This window comes from Meles meles, chromosome 7 (assembly GCF_922984935.1).
Source record: "Meles meles chromosome 7, mMelMel3.1 paternal haplotype, whole genome shotgun sequence".
Taxonomy (NCBI): domain Eukaryota; kingdom Metazoa; phylum Chordata; class Mammalia; order Carnivora; family Mustelidae; genus Meles; species Meles meles.
Genome location: NC_060072.1, coordinates 94,272,227 through 94,277,585, shown reverse-complemented (window position 1 = coordinate 94,277,585; position 5,359 = coordinate 94,272,227). Strand labels below are relative to the sequence as shown.

The 5,359-nt window shown below is 36.4% G+C and overlaps 1 pseudogene; it reads right to left on the bottom strand.

Moving 5' to 3' along the window:
* Positions 1-3,307: 3,307 nt before the first annotated feature.
* Positions 3,308-4,252, bottom strand: LOC123947332 (annotated as a pseudogene).
* Between the last annotated feature and the right edge of the window lie 1,107 nt (positions 4,253-5,359).

Below are 5,359 nucleotides of genomic sequence, written 5' to 3'. Positions count from 1 at the left end.
GAACAGACTTTTAGAAGTCCTGATTTTGTGCTCCGTTGCTCCGCTGCTTGCAGGAGCTGGACCCTCCCCCTGTGGTCTATCTTCCCGTCGTTTTGGATTCACTTCTCTGCCAGTCCTACCTTTCAGAAAGTGCTTGATTTTCTATTTCTAGTATTGCTTTTCTTCTTTTCTTCGATCTCCCATTGGATTTGTAGGTGTTTGCAATGTTTAGATAAGCTATCGAGCTGATCTCCTGCTACCTGATGTAGTCTCAGCCTGCTACTTCTCCGCCATCTTGACTCCTCCCCCCACTCTTTCTTGATTGAAACCATTCACAGTGTAGGGATAGAGGGAATATACGTCAATATTATAAAAGCCATACACAAAAAACGCAGGCAAAAATCATTTTCAATGGGAAAAAACTGGGAGATTTTCCCCTAGGGTCAGGAACATGGCAGGAATGTCCACTCATACCACTGTTGTTAAACATACTCCTAGAAGTACTAGCCTCAGCAATCAGACAATGAAATGAAAAGCATTCATATTGAAAAGGAGTAAGTCAAACTCTCTCTCTTCACAGATGACATGATAGTTTACATGGAAAACCCAAAAGACTCTACCCTCAAATTACTAGAACTCAAACAGGAATTCAGCAAAGTGGCAGGATAGAAAATTGATACACTTAAGTCAGTTGTATTTCTATACACTAACAATGAGACAAGAAAGAGAAAAGAAGGAGTTGATCCTATTTACAATTGCACCAAAAATAATAAGATATCTAGGAATAAACCTAACCAAAGAGGCAAAGTGTCTATACTCATAGAATTATAGAACACTCATGAAAGAAATTGAGGAAGACACAAAGAAATGGAAAACCACTCTGTTCATGGATTGGAAGAATAACTACTGTTAAAATGTCTATGCTACGTAGAACAATCTATATGTTCGACACAATCCATGTCAGAATACCATCACCTTTTTTCACAGAGCTGAAACAAATAATCCTAAAATTTGTATGGAACCAGAAACGTCCTTGACTAGCCAAAGGAATGTTGAAAAAGAGAACCAAAGCTGGTGACATCACAATTCCAGGCTTCAAGTTTATTACAAATCTATACTCATCAATACGGTATGGTACTGCCACAAAAACAGAAACATAGATCAAGGAACAGAATAGAGAACCCAGAAATGGACCCTCAACTCTATGGTCAACTAATCTTTGACAAAGCAGGAAAAAATATGCAGTGGCAAAAACACAGTCTTTTCAACAAATGCTGTTGAGAACGTTGGACAGACATATGCAGAAGAATGAAACTGGACCATTTCCTTACATCACACAAAAAAATAGACTGAAAATGGATGAAAGACCTCAGTGTGAGGCAGAAATCCATCAAAATCCCAGGGGAGAACACAGGCAGCAACCTCTGTGACCTCAGCCACACAACTTCTTGCTAAACATGCCTTCAAAGACAAGGGAAACAAAGGCAAAAACTAACTATTGGGACTTCATCAAGATAAAAGGCTTTTGCACAACAAAGGAAACATTCACCAAAACGAAAAGACAAGCAACATAATTGAAGAAGATATTTGTAAATGACATATCAGATAAAGGGCTAGTATCCAAAATCTATAAAGAACTTTTCCAACTCAACACCCAAGGAACAAATAATCCAATTAAGAAATGGGCAGAAAACATGAACAGACACTTCTCCAAAGAAGACATACAAATGCACAAAAGACACATGAAAAAATGCTCAACATCCCTTGGCATCAGGGAAATACAAATGAAAACCACAATGTACCTCTTACACTGGTCAGAATGGCTAAAATTAACCACTCAGGAAATGACAGTTGTTGGCGAGGTGGCAAAGAAAGGGGAACCCTCTTACCCTCTTAGTGGGAATGCAAGGTTGTGTAGTCACTCTGGAAAACAGTATGGAGGTTCCTCAAGAAGTTAAAAATAGAGATACCTTATGACCCAGCAATTGCACTACTAGGCACTTAGCCAAAGATACAAAGGTAGTGATCCGAAGGGGTAACTAGACCCCAATGTCCATAATAGTGAAACTATGAAAAGAGCCCAGCTCAATAAGTCCTGTGCTATATTTCTCAGTTGAATATATTGCATAGAGATCATTAGGAATGGTGCAGCACTAATTAGGATTATAGTATAATTTATATTACTAAATAATGTCATATTATTTAGAATACCTTATTATATCCATAATCTTCTTTCACTTTCTCTCTCTCTCACACACACACACACACACACACACACACACATGCACACACACACATCGTCCAAAATACTTTAGGCACCTAATACTTTAAGTTGAATGAGTGGATGAGTATTTTAACTGCTGAAATTCTAAGTTTTGCTCTGTTATGAAGTTTTATTTCTACAAAACTTAAATGATTTTACTGTTTAGGCATTTAAAATTTAAATACATGCCCAGTTTCAAACTAGTCCAAAGCTAAGAAAGGAGCTATACATATATATTCCATTGTAGTCAGAAAGCAGAGTTTACATTCCATGGAAATACAGAAAGTGAACTTCCTACACATCTAAAACAGCTATTTCTTCACTAATTTCTACATTATTTGTATATCTGTGGATGTATGCATGCATGAATTTATATGTCTATATCTGTCTATATCTACTGTCTATATCTGTCTATATCTACTGACTCATTATGAGATTTGGAAATATGGAGGTCCATTTATGTTTTTAAAGATCTATGCTTTTTTTTTTAAATTTTAGCAATAGGTAGATTATATGGCCATACTCTATTAGGTAAGCAATATTTTTTGTTTTTTAAATGAAAACATTCACAATTTTCAAAAAATCATATGGCATTTGAAAAATTTTTCCTAGAGGAACTGCAAGATGATGAAGCAATTTCTGACAAAGGTCAATGAAAATCACAAATTATATTGTCTGTATAGAATATGGAAAATATATCCATAATTATATAACATCCCTTCCATTCTCGGTGATGGTTGTTTTCCCAAATAAATCTCAAAGTACACCTTTCCGAATTAAAATAATTACTGTTCAAGAAGTTTCAGCTAACAATGGGTTCAGAAGAATGAGAACCAGACAGGCATATGAAGTTATATTAATTGAATGGGAAATATATTAAATGTGCTTGTAAACTGTTAGAAAGAAGTAATGAATAGGCTGACGGGAAGGCCATTGTAAATCAAAGAAGTTGCTCACACTTCATTTTTGCATATTTTAGTATATGTGCTGCCGAAACCAGCACATCATTTTTGTATATTTTAAATTGCCTGCAGTGGGCGTGTCTAATTCATGTGCCGTAGTATTTCATTTGCTTGAGAAAAATACAATCTTCCTTGCCCTGTCCATGAAGGCTTGCTTGACTTGCTCATTCCTTAGACTGTAAATAAAAGGGTTTAACATGGGGGCTACTGAGGCATTTAGCACAGCAACTCCCTTGTTCAGAGACACTCTGTCTTTTGCTGAGGGTGTAATATATATAAAAATGCAGCTGCCATAGGAGATGGAGATGACAATCATGTGGGATGAACAGGTGGAAAAGGCCTTTGTCCTCTGACTAGCAGAAGGAATCCTCAAAATTGTTCTGATGATATATATGTAGGACAGAATTATTATTAACAAGGTAAACATTAAAGTAAACAGAGACCAGGAAAACCCCATCATCTCTAGGAATTTTGTGTCTGAACAAGAAGTTGCAGTAGGGGAAAATAATCACAGGTAAAATGGTCAATAATATTAGACCTACAGTAATTAAGGTTTAAGAGCAACATGAGTGCAGGGAATATTATTAAGAATAAAATCAGCCATGAAGAGAAGACAAGGAGTTTGCAGACTCTGGGATTCATGATAGTCATGTAATGCAAACGTTTGTAGATATCAATATAATGGTCATAGGACATGGCAGCCAGGAGGTAAAATTCAGTGACTCCAAACAGAATGAAAAAAAAATAATAATAACTGAGCAATATAATCACCAAAGGAAATGGTTTTATCTCCTGTAATCAGGGTGCCCAGGAACTTGGGTATGCTGACAGTGGTGAATGAAACCTCTAATGAGGAGAAGTTTCTGAGGAAGAGATATATGGGTGTCTGGAGGTGAGCATCCAGCAGGGTAAGGGTGATAATGGCCAGGTTCCCAGTGATGCTGAGCATGTAGGTGATGAACAGAAAGACAAAGATCACTCCCTGAAGCTGCGGGACATCTGACAGTCCCAGGAGAATGAACTCTCTTAGTTCTGTGTGGTTTCTCATTCTCCAGTTGCTTGTTTGTTGTTCTCCTGCCAGACTTCTAGGAGAAAACACAAGGAACAAATTTGAAGAGAGGATTAGCAAAGGTCTAAGTGTGGAGCCAGAATTTGGCTGAAATACACCATGTTTCCATCTACAGATGAAAATTTACTTGAATTGATAATAACAATGATCCATTAATTTCCTCTCTTTTACCAGTGAAATCTCCAGTTAAGGCAAGTTTGAAAATATTCAATATCACAGAGCTAAAATTGCTAGAGCAAGGAGTTTTCTCAGGCTTTTCTGACTCCGGATAATATGCGGTAGCTTTCAATGATGTGCCCCTGAAGTTTTTTTCCCAGCGAAGACCATCTTTGTGCTTTTGCTCTGATTGTTTACTAGTTTCCTATTCTCTGTAAGTTAAAGCTTAATTACATTGAGAATCCTCAGAAATGGGAAAGAGCCTATATTTTTTAATGACTTGTGAGTATTTTGTCCTTATACATTGATCAACTTTTGCTAACACTCAGCTTTTCCAATTCCGCCTATCTCACTGGTCTGATATACTTCTCATTGCCATCAGCAACCTTAGAAGTTAGAGATAGAGGGGAGAAAGAGGCAGGAAATAATTTAAGCTGGAGAGTTTAGAGAGAGTTTAATCCCATCTGAATCCCTTGCCATAGTTTATGGTGTTTCAGCCTATATGTAATTATTATGACCTTATTCATATACAAGTGACTTTTCTTTCTATTTAAAATAATAATCACTATTATTATTGAAGTATGTTCCCAGCTAAAGACTTAGGTAAACACTCTCCAATAAAACTCGGGTAAATAGTTTAATTTCTTTACTTGTATGTGGTTTTAAGATAGTACATTTTAATTTCTTTTTTATATTAAATGATACTACCATAGTTATTTCCATAAGGAAGAGTGAGGATACCTAGGCATGAATCCAAGCTAATTACTAGGCCTGAAACCATGTCTGCATTTCTTCTATAAATACCATTTATTCTTCTGTATGCAGGCCTTTCTTTCTTTCTTTTTTTTTTAATTAACATATAATGTATTATTTTCCACAGGGGTACAGGTCTGTTAATCATCAGGTTTACAAACTTCATAGCACTCACCA